This window comes from Lingula anatina, chromosome 4 (assembly GCF_051362555.1).
Source record: "Lingula anatina isolate TDL-2025a chromosome 4, LinAna3.0, whole genome shotgun sequence".
Lineage (NCBI taxonomy): Eukaryota > Metazoa > Brachiopoda > Lingulata > Lingulida > Lingulidae > Lingula > Lingula anatina.
The window spans coordinates 13,192,892-13,212,228 of NC_141770.1; the positions used below are offsets into that span (position 1 = coordinate 13,192,892).

Here is a 19,337-nt window from a genome sequence, read left to right on the forward strand (position 1 = left end):
CTAAAATCACAATGTACACGAATATAACATTTGCAGTCTATAGGAAATACATTAATTTATTCCAAATTAATCTGATGAAAAACCAGGGCCGAAAAAAGAGATAAATGCTGGTAAAAGTTTACAGTTCATGAAAGCAGGTTATTTGTAAAGCCTTTTTGGTGCTGATCTAGACGCTGACTGGAGGAAAAATATGATACTTCTGATGGACCAAGTGAAAAGAAAATTAGCAATATTTATAAAGAAGCCCAAACTTTTGTTTGTTTTTTTTCAAAATTCTCTAGGTAGGAGGGCAACCCTGGTAGAGAATAGCCCTCTCTCAGTGCAGTCACATCCAGGTGGCACTAAATATGGTTATGGACCGCAGTGAGGGTTAAGTTGTCCATAGATAGGAAGTAATTACTTAAATGAAGGCTTTTGCGTAATCGCATGTTGCATACTCCCATACACATTATATATAGACCCTTTAAGCAGCTTAACACATGCACCTATATACACTACACTTAAAAAGAGGTAAGAAAAGCAAGAAAACATATCGATAAGTAAGAAAAGGTGTGTGCAAACATGATACTGCTGTCATTCACAGAAACGGTAATCGCCTGTCAGTATTCTTTAAAAACTCACTTGAATCACCTTTGCTATCTGAAAACTGAGTGAGTGAATCATGCGCAGGTGGACAAATACAAGATGTTTTTTCTCACTATTCCGAAAATAAAACCATTTACGCTGCTGGCGAACGTGGCATCAAGTATAGCACAGAAACGCAATTCCTTGATTGTGATGAATCATAATATTTTACTGGCTCTTTCTATATAGTGATGCGTCATACAATTAAAAAAAACGCATATGTACGGCTGGGTTGATGTACATGTAGGACAGCTACGCGCAACAACGTTTACTGTCGATAATAATTATAATTTCCGTGCATTGGATGCCGGTTTTATGTGGAAATGATATTATTTAAAACATAAAGGGTTCCAATGAGAGGCTTCACGGTCTGGTTTAACGTTTTACAACCATCGGGTTCGTCCTGGCTGTTACTCTATTGGACACTGACCTCTATAAACTGTAGCGAATCCAAACGTTATTATTATTATTATTATTATTATTATTATTATTATTATTATTATTATTATTATTCAACTTGTTAATCGTGAATAAAAAATAAATCAAGAGAGACTGGGCACGCCTGCAGGATCGCGAACTTTGACTACGCGTAATTTGATGTCTACTTCCATCGTTTTCAAAAGTCGATTATAGATCTTCGTATTTTAATTATGTATATGTATAACTGGCAACCCTGCGTACTGGTGGACAGAAAGACAGTCAGTATTTAGTTCAGCGGCATAGGTTTCAAGAATAGGTACTCAGGCACTTATTATTAAAACCCATGGGCATTTAGTCTAGGGATCATTGATGTATTGACCTTGGCAAACTGTTATCACGCTATTACACAAGTTTTCGGTCGAGGTAAAAATTAAAGTAGAAACCAGCGTTAGTGCAACAAATCGATACGATAGAGAAGGGGACATAGAATGCTTTTGAGGTGTGAACCGAACTGTATTTCAGACCGGGGACCCTAGGGCAAGTTCATAAAACGACTATATTTGGTCCGGACGCTATTTTGCACAAGGGCAACTTGTAGTTGACAAGAAAACGCCCTAATTTGGGACCACGTGGCAACCTGGCAACCACGTGACTATCACCTTGGTACAGCGTTGCAATGTGGTAGCATCATGCTAGCCCCATGGTTCCAATCGTCCTCAAATTTTTGTTCTCCGATATTTTTTTCGCAGTTTTTAGGTCTCCCCTTTGGAGGAATTTGTGGAACTTTGCTGGTTCTATTCAAGGATAATACAAACAGGACTTCTGGCCGCAGTGTTACCATGTGCATATCGGCATATTGACCCCGAATTGTAACATTCTAGTGTGTTGTGCCAGCTAGGGGTGGACCCACCAATTCGGCATCTTCTTATTTCATCCCCATCCATCCTTTCTTATAGAAAAATACGTTCCTCTGGTATGGCGATCAATAAGCGTCCTGGCTTTTATTTATTTATTTATTTATTTATTTATTTATTTATTTATTTATTTATTTGCACTCAGGACCCACGTAGGCCTACGTCGCACTAAGGAGAGAGTGTCTTGTGAAATGCAAATGTCTTAGAGTTGTTTTGATTTTGTTGTCCATGCGTAAATCTTATGCAAAAGGATGAAACTGACTTGACCTTTGTCAGGAACGAGAAAGTCCCCTGAGCGTGACACAGAGTTTGGTTCCCATTGAGTTGTACAGGTGATCCTAAATAATAACTCACCTAACCCTAACCTGTATGAATCTGGGCTTGCTGGCTGTTACACGGACCACAAGTCCCTTACTACCGGCGCCAAACAATAACCAATATCTACCTGGGATTCTTCAGGGTTGAAACCTTGTAACCACTGGCACCCAAAACGTTTAAAAATACCTATAGACCAACGAGTCAGTAACTAAGTATTGATATTCACATTTTCTGTTATTATGGGTTGAGTTGATTGCGACAGTTGCACTCATGACTGCACAACTTACATGTAGTAGCGCAATCGTCCATTGCGTTGTACGTTGTACACAACGGGTTTCAATAGAGTATAAGTTGTCCGTGGAGATAGTTCTTTTGATATAAATCAAGCTATATTAATTAATCAGAATAAAAATATCAATAGTTTCATTTAGCTTCATGTAGCTTTTATTTGAGTAGAACATATGAATACAAAATTGAAAAAGTTGTAAGTCTTAAATAGATCATGACATGGAGCCGATTACAAATCGGATTAGCACATTTTATGTAATTTTAGGAAATATTTGATGGGGAGCTCCTACTTTATAATTACTCACGACCCCCACTAAAACAGAAATCATGATCTATCCCACCAAAAGTAATATTAAAAGCTTTCTTGCAAATGTACCGCCAGTGCATACTTTGAATATCATATCATATTTTTGTTCTGCTTGCTTTTTTTAATCGTTTTTCTTCTTTTGTCGTGACGATAATGCTGCAACTTTCTTTGCTTCTTCAATTCTTGCTGTCTACAGCTTTTTGAGTAAGGCCAAGAAGTAAGGCTTTTTGAGTAACCCCCCCCCCCCCCCCCCCCCGGCTAACACAAAAAGAAATATTGGACAGATGAATTAAAAAGACATTTTGTAATGGTCATTAACATCCAACAAGTGATTTAAACTATTTTACATACACTATGGGCTACTCTCTCTCTTTTGTGTTTTTACATGTATTTTGACATAAACGATACAACACGTATGTATAGTTATATAGACGACGCTCTAACAGAAAAAGACCGCAATCACAACAAAATTGACTCGCGGACTATTAGATCCGCGGATAAAATATGACCGATCCACTTGAAAGTTTATTGCTTATTCCCCGCGGGGAATCTATTCTATCTATTACACAGGATTACACAGGGGAAGGGCTATTTCTTGATGTGGGGTACGCTGTTAGATTGCGGAGAAACACCCCCACGTGTACGCATTGTTTTGGGATTTAACGGTGTGCGTGCGGAACGTTTTTTTTTTTTTTTTTTTTTTTTTTTTTTTTTTTTTTTTTGGTAGACAAGACATCCATTTGCAAAAGAAGTGAGGAAGAACAAAACTATTGGGCTCGTCTGGGATTTGAACCCGGGACCTCTCGCACCCAAAGCGAGAATCATACCCCTAGACCAACGAGCCAGATGCTGCAGTTAGACTAAAGTTGAAATACAGCTTATATGTTAATGGTAAAGGTTAATCATATCTGTCATGCGACAAATTTACTTGTACCTGTACATCTGTTATTTAAACTAGACAGTCACGATTTGTTATTAGTGGGACAGACGACCTTACTATAAGTGCACATCACTGGAATGGTAGTCAGTTAGGAACCGTTGTCCATTCAACAGTTCACTAAATTCAGCCAGGTGTCATTCGTCACATAGGGACCATTCCCACAGATATTTGGGTCGATCTATTTCCCTCACTAAATTGCTATCAACTCAAATGGATCGATCTAGGTATGGGAACCCAGTCATAGACTGACGTACAGTGTACATGTACCCCAATGCAACCGATTAACATTAATGCACTTATCACACAGGACCCCCGACTTCCATTACGATAAGCATAGTATAGGACCACCATAACCACGCGATCAAGATGTGAGGCGAACGAGACAAGGGGTCAACCCATCTACTTTTATCACCATTCATTTTCACAAGCGTAGACTTTTTCCAGACATTCTCTTTCAAAGAGCACGAGGTGAAAAGCTAATAACAATGAGCTTTGACAGCAATTTGGATCATCATTTTTTCAAAAGCGCACACAGGGCAGTAAACCCCCCCCCTCCTCAGCGTACGGTTTGTAACCTTGTGAAAATGATGATAAAATGGATGACCCCTAAGAAAGAGAGACGAAATTACCTTGGTTCTTGTGGTTAACATTTGTTTATCTTTATAACCTTTGTTACAGAGAAGGGGGACAGAATAAAGTAATATATATATATATATATATATATATATATATATATATATATATATATATATATATATATATATATATTATAAACTAAAGAGTTGTTGGAGACTCCTTGGATAAACTAAATGCATATATGCCAGAGGCAAGATTAAAATCCAGCCGGATTTTAAATCCTCCTAGGCGAGATTGAAATCGAAATCTCGTCTTCGTGGATTTAAAATATGCCTGGATTTCAATCTTGCCTGTGACATATATACATTGTACCTGCACACCTTCTAGTCCTCAAGAATCTTGCTCTGCTAGTTAGCAATAATCTAATTCATGGGCATAATTTACTAAAAAATTCGAATATTCGCCAGCTTCTACATGCTATTGAACTTAGATCAAAGGGAAATACGCTCACATAATCGCAACTTTGAGGTACTTGACACTGGCACTGGTTCGAAAACTCCATTTTAAATAAATTATGGAATTGAAAATAGAATTTAACATTGACGGATCGAGCAACGCTTTGTGAGTAGTAGAAATGGCTTCTTGCCCCAGGAGTGGTAAATTCGCTCAGAGTTGCTATAAGCAATAGAAAAGACAATGCAGTACATGCAAAGGACTGCATGGCGTGTACGTACATGCACTGTAAATGATACAACAACCGGAAGTACCACTCTCCTTGCCAGACATATCAAAATAACATGAATGCGTGAGAAATAAAGAAATTCAGTCGACATTTCATGTCGTTATTTTAAATCCGCAGTGGTTAAACACAATCATGAAAGAAATTTAAACCAAATCTTGGCGGTTAAGTATGAAAAGTGTCACGAAGGTGGGCCTTGTGTTTGAATGCCAGTATGCTTTACTAATGTCACCTTGAAAATTGAGGCGTGGTCTTTTTAGATAATAAACATAATAAGAAAGTGTATTCATTCTGACATTAACGGGCGAAATGTTGTCGGGATCAAAACGATTCAACAGGTTGGTCATTGATTCTATCCCAAATTTTCAATAAATATATATATATATATATATATATATATATATATATATATATATATATATATATATATATAAGGCTGAAAAGTATCGTTCAAAGGGATTTAAACACGTTTAGGGGGATCTATGCGTTAGGAAATTTGCCTTATGTCAACCTGTGCTACGGGTGTAGGCCGTCAAGGAGAGGGAGCAGTTGCAAAATTTATTTGAAGGGATCTTTTTAAAACTTTTATAGTATTTAACTTTCTTCGTTCCAAACCTGTGTTGCGTTCTACCGTAACTATTCACACACAACATTATGGTTTTGCCTTATGGATTCTAACATTTTCCCATCTATTCATACACGACATTATAGTAGTGCCTTACGGATTCTAACAATTTTTCCATCTATGCATACAGAGAACACAGTTTCCAGGCTGTCAGAGGAAGTTTTACAAGAAAAAATTTTGAAATCGTTTTTGATCCCGACAACATTCTAAGAGATTCGCCCCGTTAATGTAAAAAAAAAAAAAAAAAAAAAAAAAAAAAAAAAAAAAAAAAAAACTTTCTTATTATGTTTATTATCTAAAAAGACTACGCCTTCATTTTCAAGGTGACATCAGTAAAGCTTACTGACATTCAAACACAGGGTCCGCCTTCGCCAAACTATTCATACTTAACCGCCAAGGCCTGATTAAAGTTTCTTTCATAATTGCGTGTTGCCACTGCGTATTAAAACGACATGCAATGTCGATTGATTTCTTTCAGTTCTCACGCATTCATGTTGTTTTGATATTTGTCCGTCAACAAATGTAGCACTTCCGGTTGTCGAATCACTTACAGTGCATGCAAGCAATGCAGTCCCTTGCTTGTCTTTTCTCTTGTTTCAAGCTATCTGAGCGGATTTAAAAAGCAAAAATGAAGTTCTTGGGGCAAAAAGCAATTTTCTCCCACGAGAAATGCTCGACCTGTCCCGTACTTCGATGTTTTATTCTATTTTTGATTTCATACATGTAATTTACTACTTCCCGAAAGAATTTTCAAACATGTGCGCGCGCAGAGTGCCTTAATGGTGGGATTATGTGACCTTATTTCTTTCTGATCTGAGTCCAATGTTATCATGTTAAAGAAGCTGACGAATACTCTAAGTGTTTTGAAATAAGTACATGTAAACTATGTCAATGAATAAAACTATTAAAACTAATTAGTACTGAAAGTTCCTCTTAGGGCTGAAAATACGCAGTTACAAATACAGGTACATGTATATGCAATAACTTTATCTAAGGAGTCTCAAACAATTCCTTGCATTGGATTATTATCTCAAGACATTAATTAAATTGCTCTCTTCATTGTCTATTCTTTGTAACAATAGTTCTAAAGATGAACAAATGTTTACCTCAAGGTCATTGGTAATTTCGGGTCTCTATCTTATCTCTTGCTTCAAACAGCTTGATCAGCCGTTGTGATAGGAATGGCTGTCCTATATAAATAGGGGACGGACTTTTTTTTACACGGACCCTCAGTTTCGTTACACCGGTACAGCTATATCGCTGAACCATACCTCGTGTTTCAAAAAGGCCCTTATTCAACATGACTTGATGAAAGAGGTATTGGGCCAGGAAGCCATTTTGATCTCTCCACAAGCTTTTTGTTAAAAAATACATAAAAGCATAATCAACAGTAAGCCAATTATAGCTGGTTTTAGTTTATCTTTCGCGAATGTGCTTTGATGATGCTAACCATTTTCCCCTTGACAGCATAATAACATGTTACACCCAAAAATCAATTATTTTCAAACGAGTACAAATATATAAAAATAATGAAAAATAAGCTAATTTTATGCAATTTTTCATTAATGATTTATTTTAGAAATATTGGATTTGATGACTTTAAAATGGTGTTCCATCAGTTGTGGATAATTATGTAAATAAAGAAGCCTAATAAAATGATAAAGTCGCTTGGTAGTAAAATAAAGGTTAAAAAATACCACCATGGTGGACTGAAGATATAGAAACTTAAAATGCACCAGGTAAGGTAAGCAATGAAAGGCACAGGGCAATTGTAAGGAGAGGATATACGATCAAACCGACACATGTTTATAAAGATTGTTCGGGCTAATGTTTCCGAAGGGAGTAGGATGGAAAGTTATATTGAATCTGACACTTGGGTCGAACATTTTAAAGGTCTTTTGAAGCAGGAAGTCGATATCGGTAAAAATCAAAGTAAAGAAGTAGGCTAAAGCTGCAGTGGATGTACTGGTACATGGCGGAATTTGCAAACATTGCACTACGGACTGAATGCCATATTTTTAATGTGATGAAATAGTGCTCCGATGAAATTAATAGCTGTACACGTACCATGTCCTTAGTTTATAGTGTCAGGCAAGGTCCTTGGGCATTGGTCAAGTTTGAACAGGCAACTATATGTCTTTATGTCAACGTACAGGTAGATAATGTGAACCACTTGATGGTCAATCTGTACTATTTATTCATTTCACTGGGATAATGTTTGTGAAATTGTCATGTTATATATGATATGAATTAAAACATACTGTGTGCACGATTCGTGGGTTATACGGACTCTATGTCATTGTATGTTTAAATGATCAACCAACTTCTTGTAATAACGAAACAAAGTGTCAGATGGTTTCTGTCTGATATAAAGGCCTATTAATGATGCTTTGTAATTTAGTACTTGTTGATGTTGTTGCTGTCGTAAGAGAAGCCAAAACTCAGCTTTTCGTAAAGATATGTATAATTATTTGCAAAGGTGTTCCTGATTCTGAACTTAGCTCCAGGTTATCAGTTGAGTTTACTTGTCTGTTTGTCAGCCTGCAAGTTCCTAAGAGAATGAACACATGCTATACTTTTTTCGTTAGTCATTTCGTCCAAAAGTGATTTAATATCGACGTCATTATCAACATCAAAAGGCTGATGTTTGTAATTGATAGAGAGCTACTTCGTATCAGAATGCACTTCAAGCCCATGCAAGATGTCAGGGATGTCTCTATGTATGTAATTTGTACTTCACTATATTCTCTACGACTCTGATAATTGATTAAATGTGTTGTTTAAATAACAGAAGCACGTGTTTTTCAATGTGAGTCGAGAGAAAGAAGTAAGTGGTAATTATCTTTGGTGATGTATCATTGTTTATTTATAGTTATGTAAATTGGCAGCCGGGTTTCGCTGTATAGCATGTAATACTTAGAATAATCACAGGAAGGACTTACTAATCATCTTTCGTGACGACAATTGTAGCCGTAGTTTTAAGGTTCCTGTTGCCCTGCGTGTTGCTCCATGTGCTGCGGTTCTCAAATTTCCACCCTGTCGGTGTATGGAGTGAGATTGCAATGTAGTATCGCAATGGTTGCCGTGCAAATTTGTGTACTGGAGTAATCTGTTTTGCAACCTTTGCGGCTTTCCTTATTAAGGATTTAAACCAGCTAACAAAAGTGGTGTCATGTTATCATGGTGAAAGTCAGCTACACTGTATCATATTACCAAATAGCGTGCTTTAGCCGTTACGAAACGCACGGATTGCGTGTTTCTTCGTAAAAGTTAGTCATGCAAATGAATAACGCATTAGACAATTATGTTAGCTGTTGGTGTAGTTTGTATGAAAAATAAATGTAAGTAATATTGAACGCGTCTAAGATTTGCGCATCAACTTTTTGCTAAATGATTTTGAAATAAATTGGGACGTAGCTTACTGTTGGCCATCAGTTTTAGTATCTAATGACCCTGAAGCCATAACCCGGCTAAAAAATTCCATTGCTTTAAATACCATCCCAAGAAAAAATAAATAATCATAGAATGATAAAAAGATTAAATGTATCCTTGTTCCAAATGTTTCACTTCTTAGTAAATCTCGTAATGGTGAAAATGAAATGAAAATGAAAAACTTAAAACTCGAAGACATGTTTATAGAGTGTCAATTTTCTCAACCACAATTTCGGATAAGATATACATTTACCTCATCGATCCAGGAGAACTTGATAAAATTTCCAAGAAAAATATCGATAGACTAAACCACGGCGTGCCTTAAAGCCGTTAACACGATATACAGCATTTTAGGTGTAAATAAGACTTTAAAACTTCCAGGTGCGCGAACATGTACAGGTAAATGCACGTTAGGTATAACGTGTTTGGAGTTTTGAGGCTTTGCCACTAATAGGCCCAACACTCGAATGTTCTTTCCCGTAAACTTTTCTAGAGAAATTATTTCCTTATGGATAAAGCAACAAAGCGAATCGAGTTTGCTACTTGTGGGACATACAGCATTTTTCAAAATGGTCCTAATTCGTAAGGTGGGAGTAGAAAAACGGCCATTATAAATATTTTTATTTATTGTTCCAGTGAACGTTTAACCTATCAGATTATCACAATAGGATTGCTAATTACATCATAATGCGATAATATTCATAACACATATTAAAGAAAGTATAACTTTTTTCTCTTTCTACTATAATCAGTCTAACCAATTGCAAAATCATGCACATCTTTTATACATGTACCTGTAGCTCTTTTCACTGTGATTTGTCGTAAGCCTCGAAACTAAGCCAGCAGACTGACACTGAGCTAGGCGGGGCTGTAAGCATCGCTCCAGTTGCCGTGACAACGCAGATAAAAAATTGAAATTTCACAGGAGAAATAAATATTCCAAATATAATAAGTACTGACCAGTTTTTCAATGTTTTACTTAACTTTTTTCAACTGAAAGACTACACCATCGAAAACTCAAAACAATATGAGACGGAGGCCAATACTTCATAATATTGTTTGAATTTCACGATTTTTACTACTTTGAAATCAGGTTAAGTGATAAGTGAGAAATGACATGTATTTGAAGATTTTTAAAATTATTATTGATGATGAAGCAGATACGTCACTGTGAAGCCATAGCTGTCGAAACAGAAATTTTGTTACATGCGTCATTAAACTTTATTAAACATTATAAACTTTATTTCTTTTGTTGCGCCACACATAAAGCTAAGATATATTTCAAGACTTTGGTCTAAATGTCAAAATACAAAATGCACATACATGTGTAGGCAGTACACATCCTCTTTCACCATGGGACTGAAAATCAAGAGGATTTTCACCTTTTTCACTATGTAAAACATGATTTTTAAAAAGCAATTTAAGATATCAGCAATGCAAAATATTCAAAATGGCCTCCCAGTAAGTAAAAGTTATAACCGAGGATTTGAGGACAACATTTGGCATAAGTTTCCCTTTGTTAAATGTATATGTACATATTTCTTTGATGCTACTAAGTCCTGCCCCGGATTGTGTTGCAATTTAGCATTATGGCACAATTCATTATGTTAACTAGTATTATTAATATGTAATTATCTAACAAGGTGTAATAAAGTATTATTATGCATGTATGTAATCTGGTAATATTATGCAATTATCTTATAAGGATGCATTGTCCACAACATTCCAGTAGCACGATAACCATGACGTTAGTCACGCATGGTTCTAGATCAATATCCAATTTGAAGTAGTACCATAAATCTTCAAAATGTTGTCTAAGTCTGATATGCATCTGTTTCCGCTCCTCACGTCTCACAAGAAACTGAAAAATTATTGGAATGTTTTGTTGGAGTTGTTTCCTTGATATTTCGTCGGAAATAATTACCGACATACATGTTTTGCAACGTGCAAAAACGAACTTGAAGATTCATCCTACCTTTCAGTTACTATAGTATATCTCAGATGAAACCATGATTCTATTCCTTCCTCGTTTCAGAATCAAATACTAAAGGGATGTTGGAACTGAATGAAGTGGCTAATAACTCCTACGTCTATTGCTTTATTTGTGAGGACTCTTGCCGTATCATCTCGGGTCGAAGAAGACAATGTATTTAGTCTAAAATTTAAATTTAAAGGCTTTCACATCAAGGGTCCTCAAAGTTAATTCGTGAGTGCTCGAAAATGACTAGTATAAACTTTGTTCCCTGCTTAAGAAAATATTATCTACAGTATATGAACCCCTTTTTCGACTCTTAGTTGCCAACCTTACTGTACATGTTTGATTGTACTTTTGCCAATCACTTGTATATATTATTTATCTTGGTGTTTAAGGGCAATCGGTGAAATTTATAGAAAAAAAACTTACTTTGGTAAATAAAGGCCCAATGCACATTGTATGCATTTAATGACAGAAAAGAAAAGCGAGAGATATATATATACAAACTGAATTGTTTTTACCAGCAAAGAATAACCATACGTTATGCCACGTGAAACTGATCAATCGCGTATGACAATCTTAAAAGAATAAAACGCAGTTTAGAACAAATGAAAACAAACCGACCTACGTACGTATATAGTAATCATCTAAGTGTATCACCTAACACATATTTACGAGTTCCCATGCATTTTTGTCAACGAGCCGGATCAAATGCAATAAAATAACACTTTGATCTCAGTGGTTAGCTTTTAATAAGTCCACCTTCTGTCAATATCTATTACTAATAGCGATAGGGGTTTGATTATCAGAACGATAGAAAAAAAAACAGCACAAGTTGAACGCTTAAGTCCAACAAATGGTGCAGTGCAAAGTTCCCTATTTTGCCACCTCGGCGCCATTGTCCTTTGCCACCTTAATGATTGTGCTCAGTGTGTGAGTGGAGGAGAAATTGGGCTATAAATCACGGGTTTCTCATCCGCTAGACGCTCCTTCCGTTTACTAGAGCGTTTAATCATTTATAAACTGGTATTCGGTTTTAGCGGAGAGGGTTCGTCATGCGTCGAACAACGTGAAACAATAAGGCAAAATGTGTGGCAATTACAAATAAATACAATGGACAAACAAACCGACCTACGCACTAAAACGGCAAACATCCGTCTGAACCACTTAATGTGACTCTTCACTTCTTCCTGTCTAGGAAATGTAACGCCAGTCTGCTCTTCATGTACCAATTGATGGTATGTTAAATGACCAATGTATCAAATAATCAATTAATGAATTTACTTATTTATATCAGAACTAGTGCATTATCATAGGGACTACATCCCAATAAGTGTGATGTTTTCAAACATAACATTGACAATACAATGATGCAAGTTTTAATCAAGCTTGGGAAAATAAAATAAAAAGTTATTTGGGTTAACCCCCTTCACCCCCTCCCTTCCATGTAGGTTTTTTTTTTTTTTTTTTTTTTTTTTTTTTTTTTTTTTTTTGTGATATCCCATGGCTAGCATATAAGATTAATGGTTTTGGGTGATCAAGTCGTCTTGGGCTCTTAAGTTACTGTCTAATCTATCAGTATGGGGATGTCATCTGAACCTGGAAGAGAACACTACAGCACATGTTGTGCTATCTGCCGGTGACGCTGAAGCAACCATCTGAGGATGCAATGTCTTTTTGGGTCCAGACTTTTATATATAAAGAGAATGTTTTAGGTTTTGTGTGGTTACGCAAAAAAGACTATAATTTTTTTATCTTGAAATGTTGTCAGTGTGTGTTTCGGGTTTTATTTTTTAAGGAGGGAATTTTCTTCAATGATTTCCTGGTAACTCCAGGTCAAAACTTTGAAACAGGTCTTGGCAAAAAAATCGGGAATGCAGTTAAGATCTTCTCTGGTGATCGCTACAAGTAGCTCGTGTTCATCATTCGTCTGTAAGCTTCTGAAGGTCCAAAAGCTAAGAAATACAGGTCATTTCTCTGTGTGTTGATAATTTGCCTAGCAACGTTTGGTGATGAAGAAGGAATTCAAAGAACGTCATTTGGAAAACGGCATTTATGGAATATCGATACAGTTTGACTTCCAGATTTCATAACAGTCTCGTGATTTGCCACATTTAGGAACAAAAACAGACAAAACCACAAATAGCCATCAAACTCAACGTTAATCGTCCATAATAAGCATAATAACCATCACGTTGTTGTTAACCGCTCTCTGACCACAAGATGAGCTTGTTGTCTGGTGCAAAATTGTTGTATGGCACCCTATGCGATTTCAAGTATTCAGCGATCACGAGTTCCTCACCAGGCATACCCTTTGTATTTACCAGTAATGCCCCTATTTCACACAGACCACGAATCCCACGAATCGCCAGGAACTGGCAAATTTCAGGATTCGTGGTTGAATCGTAATCAGTTCATGAAGTTCTTAACAGATTCGTATATATGCGTAGTCAGTTCTTGCAATTCTTGATCAATCACGAACTGATTACGGTTCAACCACGAATCCTGAAATTTGTCAATTCCTGGCGATTCGTGGGATTCGTGGTCTGTGTGAATTTAAATAGGGGCATAAGGGCGATTCCACACCTAGGTGCTGAGTAGTGCACATCCCTATCTACATTACGTTATGCAAGTCAAGCATGGCGTAGACTTACTCCAGATTCCCCACCGAGTAATAACACCCAACCTCCCCCCATTATAACCTTCTGCTGCGAGCACCGTTGAGGGTGGGTATAGGGGCGGGGTAGATTCATTACACCAGGTAGTCATATTGGATGTTTTTTCCACCTGGGTACATACTTTATTTAAGAAGCCCCCTGATACCAGCTACCATCTGTCAACCCATTCACGTGTCACCCGCGGATGCAGCGTACCTGGATCTGCTATGGAATATTGCTTTTGAAGTGGAATGTCTGCATCGTACCCATTATCATTATAATCGCACAGTGATGGAACTTGCTTTAATTGGTCAATAAAATAGTTCGGTTTCACCTTGAACATTCCGTTTAAGAGTTGAAACGACGTGTGCATCTACGAATAGATAAAGTAAGTCGACAAACTTGTGTTCTGGTGTTCCAGGAATCGCACCTATGTCGTCTTTCACATTGTTCTTGGCACTGCGGTTTTTATGTCGGAGAGTTCTGTGATATTTCTTCACCAACTGACATGTGATTCATTTTGACAACAACAACAACAAAAATAATACTAATAATGAAAGTTTAAAATGTTACATATTTCATTTCTTTACACTGTATGTTTATAAAGAGAATATTTTATAGCCATATGAATGACATAAAATTGCATTAAGAGTTACATTAACTTCTACATAGATTACCAAGTTTGCCAGGTGTGTTGAATGATGGGGGTCTTTTTGCATAGCCATAATACATGTATATTATCACCACATTTTTACATATTTATTCACAGTTTTAAGAATGATTTCTTACAAGCATGAAAACCACTACAGATTATTTATGTATTTTACTTCAGACAGTAGACAATAAACTTTATCTTGTGAAAATGTCCAAATTTACCGATAGTCAAGGAATTCAAGCATTGTGTCAAGGTGTGTCTCCTAAAATGGGATTAGGTGCCCACTGTTAGCACGAAAAGGGGTGATTCATTAAGACAGAGCTGTTATACGTATTTTAGAAGACTACATGTACAGCAGATTAATCTTAATTTTTCCAGGCTATTTTGTTGGACTCAAAAAAGATTTCAACACTCAAGACTGTCGCTACCTGGAGTGTTCAAATGTAAATACATGAATGTGGACCTAAACAGGCGTGGATGTCAGTTATTTTGGCTTTTTTTCGCGTTAATGAAGATAATGATTTTGCAGCATTTTGCTTTTTGACTTATACAGTGATCAAAGTGACAAATTAAAATTGTCTCGGACGCCTTAAATCCAGATTAATTTATTGAGAAAAAGCCTCATTAAATTAGGTTGCGTAGATGTAACATTTACACCAACATTCAAAATTTAACGTGTGCTTATACTGTTTATCAAAGAGCCCTGGGTAAATTCTTAAGGCGTTTTTCTACGTATATCTTATTTAATTGAATTCCCATTGCAGTCGGACTGAGACACAGATACATGCACAGCATCATTCAACTAAGGTTCAGCAGAACGGGCTGAGGGACGGGCGGGCTGACAGACTGACTTACAGACAGACAGGCAGATACACAGAGCCAGTCAGATATAACAAAATTTAAGGTACTAGCTAGATCAATCTAACTGCTCGGGGATTGTCGCTAAATTGCATTCAGTTTAAGCGGCCTAAATGTCTGGCAAGCCCCCCCCCCCCCCCCCCCACCCAACCTTTCTGGTCCGCGATGTAAATGTTCATGTCTGCGAGGGGGCGTGCCAGACAATTCAGCTGAAAACACTGACTATGCTTTGGTGAGAATCCCCCGCTGATCCTGCTAGTACGATAAGGTTATGAAAATGCAGTTTAAGACTGGCAAACACACGGATAGACATTTAGACGAAACAAATAGAAAACTCGACTGACAGATGAACAGACAGACAGAAAGATGTATGGCCTTGTATTGCTACTATTTCCAGCTAAACATGTACATTTCCCCAAACCATCTCAGTGATACCCTATATGCCCCGTTCCCTGTGCATGTTACAGTTCTTATTAAGCACGGCCGCTCTAAAAATACCCCAAGGTTTCTACAAATGTCAAAAGAGGTGACATCCATACGCACGATGGTATTGTAATGCTACATTTTAGTGTTTCACGGTTACTAGGAAGGCGCCCGTTTCACAATGGAGGCCTGAACACGATATGTGACAGACAGACGTCATGAAGCTTTCACATGTGGAGCCGCGTGCATCTACATACTAACGTAAATATGTGTATGCTGAACTGCATAAAGGTAGGGGGGTTAAAGAGACTTTCCAATAAAGGAATTTACATCATGACCGCACTGTCGTATTAATACATCGTCTTTCAGTAAGATGTCCGAAAAAAGTTTTCCATACGTGTAAAAATACAAGCATAAAAGGTAAATAAGGAACTGTAACAAATTAAACCTGTACAAATTTTTATGATATGCATTGAAGGACATGAAGAAAACAAGACACCGGATAAAATTATTTCTTGGCATTCCAAGTTAAAACTGTAGATAAACGTTTACATAATGTGCCTTTACCGATCAAAGGTGTAAAGTCCCTTACGCTCGCATCTGCCCTCTATCGGTCTGGATCGTTACTATATCCGTTAGTATATGCTGGATGTTCCGGCACCTTCCATCAAGGAGGTCGAAGAAACTTTAAGGTTTATTCCTTTGTTATCGGTGGTATTTGAACCCGCTGTAATAAACCCACCGTTTTTTTTTTTTTTTTTTTTTTTTTTTTTTTTTTTTTTTTATGTTTTGTCTTTTTTTGTTTTTGTTTTTGTTTTGTTTTTGTTTTTTTTTTTTTTGTCTTTTTTTGTTTTTGTTTTTGTTTTTTTTTTGTTTTTTGTTTTTTTTTTGTTTTTTGTTTTTAACCACCGCGCGCTGATGTTTTATAGTGCAGAATAACGGTACTCTCAACATTATTGCGTGTACTTTGACGTTTATTTCAAAAAACACTATCCTCATATGGTCTTGTTGTTTTTCTACATCCAAAGCACGGAACTCGATTCATTAAGCTGGCTTTCAACTCGTGGAATGAACAACAAGCACTTGCCATAACTGAATTGTATTGCATTTTTACACGAACCAATGAAAGTTGCATGGAGATGAGGTTGGCCGTAATGGAATGAGATACGATTCTTGCCTGACGTATTGTTCACGCAAAAAAAAGTTATTGTCATGGGTCTATATTGTGAAAAGGTGACATTATACAAAACGTAGTGGCCGTAAACATCAAAATGTAGTGACCGTAAACAACATAGTGTATTGTCCAAGATTTGGTTTTCAAACATGCTCCAAGACGAGAGGACCGAGGCTTCATTCCTTCATCTGTAAATGCATTGTAAATATAGCATCATTACGTCTAAAAGTCGTACGAGTACCCTATGATTTAATAAGTAATAGTACATTTTAGACCAGAAAGAGCCATTGATAAGTGCACTCGGTGTACCAGTATGTCATACGGTCAAAGATGATTTTACAAATAACACAGATGAAGATTTCCTTAGACGATTTACAGTCATTAATAATGATTGATTTAACCATGTTACTCTTTTGCCTTCTAGAAAAATTGGTTAGATTTTGAATCCTTTAACACAAATGTTACCCAAGACACAAAACGCCCTTTCGTGATCAATGACACGTACTGCTGTGGCCGGTGTCGTATTTGTGACGGCTATATGGTTTATTCCACAGCCACCTGAGACATGTATTTTGACGCCCTATTTTGTTGTAACATTTCCGTTGCAACGCAGACATTGTTGTTTAAATGGAGGAAATAACAATGATTAAGTGTTTCGTTAATCTAGTTCCCTCAACGTGCCCACGATGACCCATGCAATTTGGGACCACTAGGTCTCAAGTGTTGTAATGTTTCTTTTATACCAAAGGACAATTTGAGATCTTTGGTAATTCTGAAACTGCTGAACTTATATACGCTGCATATAGATAATTTATGTGATCACGTTTGTTCGCAGGGCTATCCCTCAGTTATCCATTTCCGAGGATATCCCACACATTTTCAATGAGGTTCTGATCTAGAGGATGCACTGGCTATTTGTCGTGGGGTCTGGGTTTGGTATAACCCGCCTACTGTTGCATTGGCTACAACATGTACGTGGAGTAAAAATATCATGCTGAATCATAAATGGGTGGTCAGGGTTCCCCCAAAGATATTCTCGATAAAATTCCTCAAATTTCCCTCCAGTGTTTGGATGCAGTGCTATGCGTTAAGGTTCCAATTGACCACTACCAGCTCGTCTACACCATAGTTGCCAATACACCCCATATCATGACTTATTTGGGGTGTGTCTTGTGGACCAGAGACAAAAACTTGAGAAGATTTTTCTTATTAGCTGTTCTTCAAAACCTTGGGCATCCATCGCTTCTGACACCCGCTTTCATCTGAGAACAGTATCATTGCCCAGTTGTTGGCTCTTGTCTCTTAACAATAACCCTGCCAAAACAACGGCGATTGTGCAGACGTCTTCTGACGTTAAACTCAGAAATTGGTTTGCCTATTATGGTTAAATGTTGATGTCAAATCCTTAAATGCCATAAAACGTTTTCTACGAGTAATATGTGTTAGCATTCTCTCTTCTCTGGGTGTGGTTCCCTTCGGTCGGCCTTACCCAAGCAATCTTGCCCATGTGCCTGTTTGGTTATGATGCTGTCTACCCTCTAAATTGTTTTCATGGGACAGTCCAACCTTTTGGCAGGTAGAAAGTACCACCTTGATAAAAATGTATCCTTCCAATTTAGGATCCTCGTATCAAGAATATAATTGGTGTTGGGGTATTTCAATAGTCACGCTTGATTGGTCAACATCCAACTACTCACATCCCAAATTGACACGATGATCGGTTGCCTAGTTGTTGGGTAATAGTAATATTAAATCTATGACTGCATTCCCACAGATTTTAGATCGATCTATCCACTCTCACTAGATTGCTGTCAGCTTAGCCGGCTTAAATGTCTGTCCCGCCTACTAAAAGCTGTAAGGGGGTAATTAACTTCCGTGCACGCTCGGCTGACAGTAATTTAGCATGAACCCCCAGGAAGTTAGGTCGATCCAGATGATTCGATCTAAATCTGTGGGAATGCAGTCTATGGGTACCCTTGTACCATTGTACACAAATGCGGTAGGTGTGACACTTTTTTGGCAGGGGATTATGCATATTGGAGTTAAAAACATTATCACACTGGTATTTATATCTCTTTAAATCGTCACAATTTCTCTATACGTATCTATAATCTTGGCTCGTAGTATTTGGCCATTAATGCTTGAATGAAAGTTTGATTTACTAATATACAGAGAAAGGGAGTATATACTTTCATGAAACTTGAAACTGCAGCCATTTTTACTGTAGTTTCCCATCCGTTCTTCACTTCCAGGCATATGAGCGTTCAATTAATTTTTAAATAAAATTTTCATTTCAAATATGACGTTCCAGTGATTGAACGCTTAGTGTTCAAATAAAGTTTATCCCCTCCCCCCCCCCACACCTTGCCAGGGTGACAGCTGGCTGGCGTTTGGATGTTGACGTCATACTGG

At 37.2% G+C, this 19,337-nt stretch overlaps 1 non-coding gene across 1 annotated transcript; it reads right to left on the reverse strand.

Moving 5' to 3' along the window:
• Positions 1-3,643: 3,643 nt before the first annotated feature.
• Positions 3,644-3,715, reverse strand: Trnap-ugg (transfer RNA proline (anticodon UGG)). The gene has a single exon. It is a non-coding gene; the product is annotated as a tRNA-Pro (tRNA).
• Between the last annotated feature and the right edge of the window lie 15,622 nt (positions 3,716-19,337).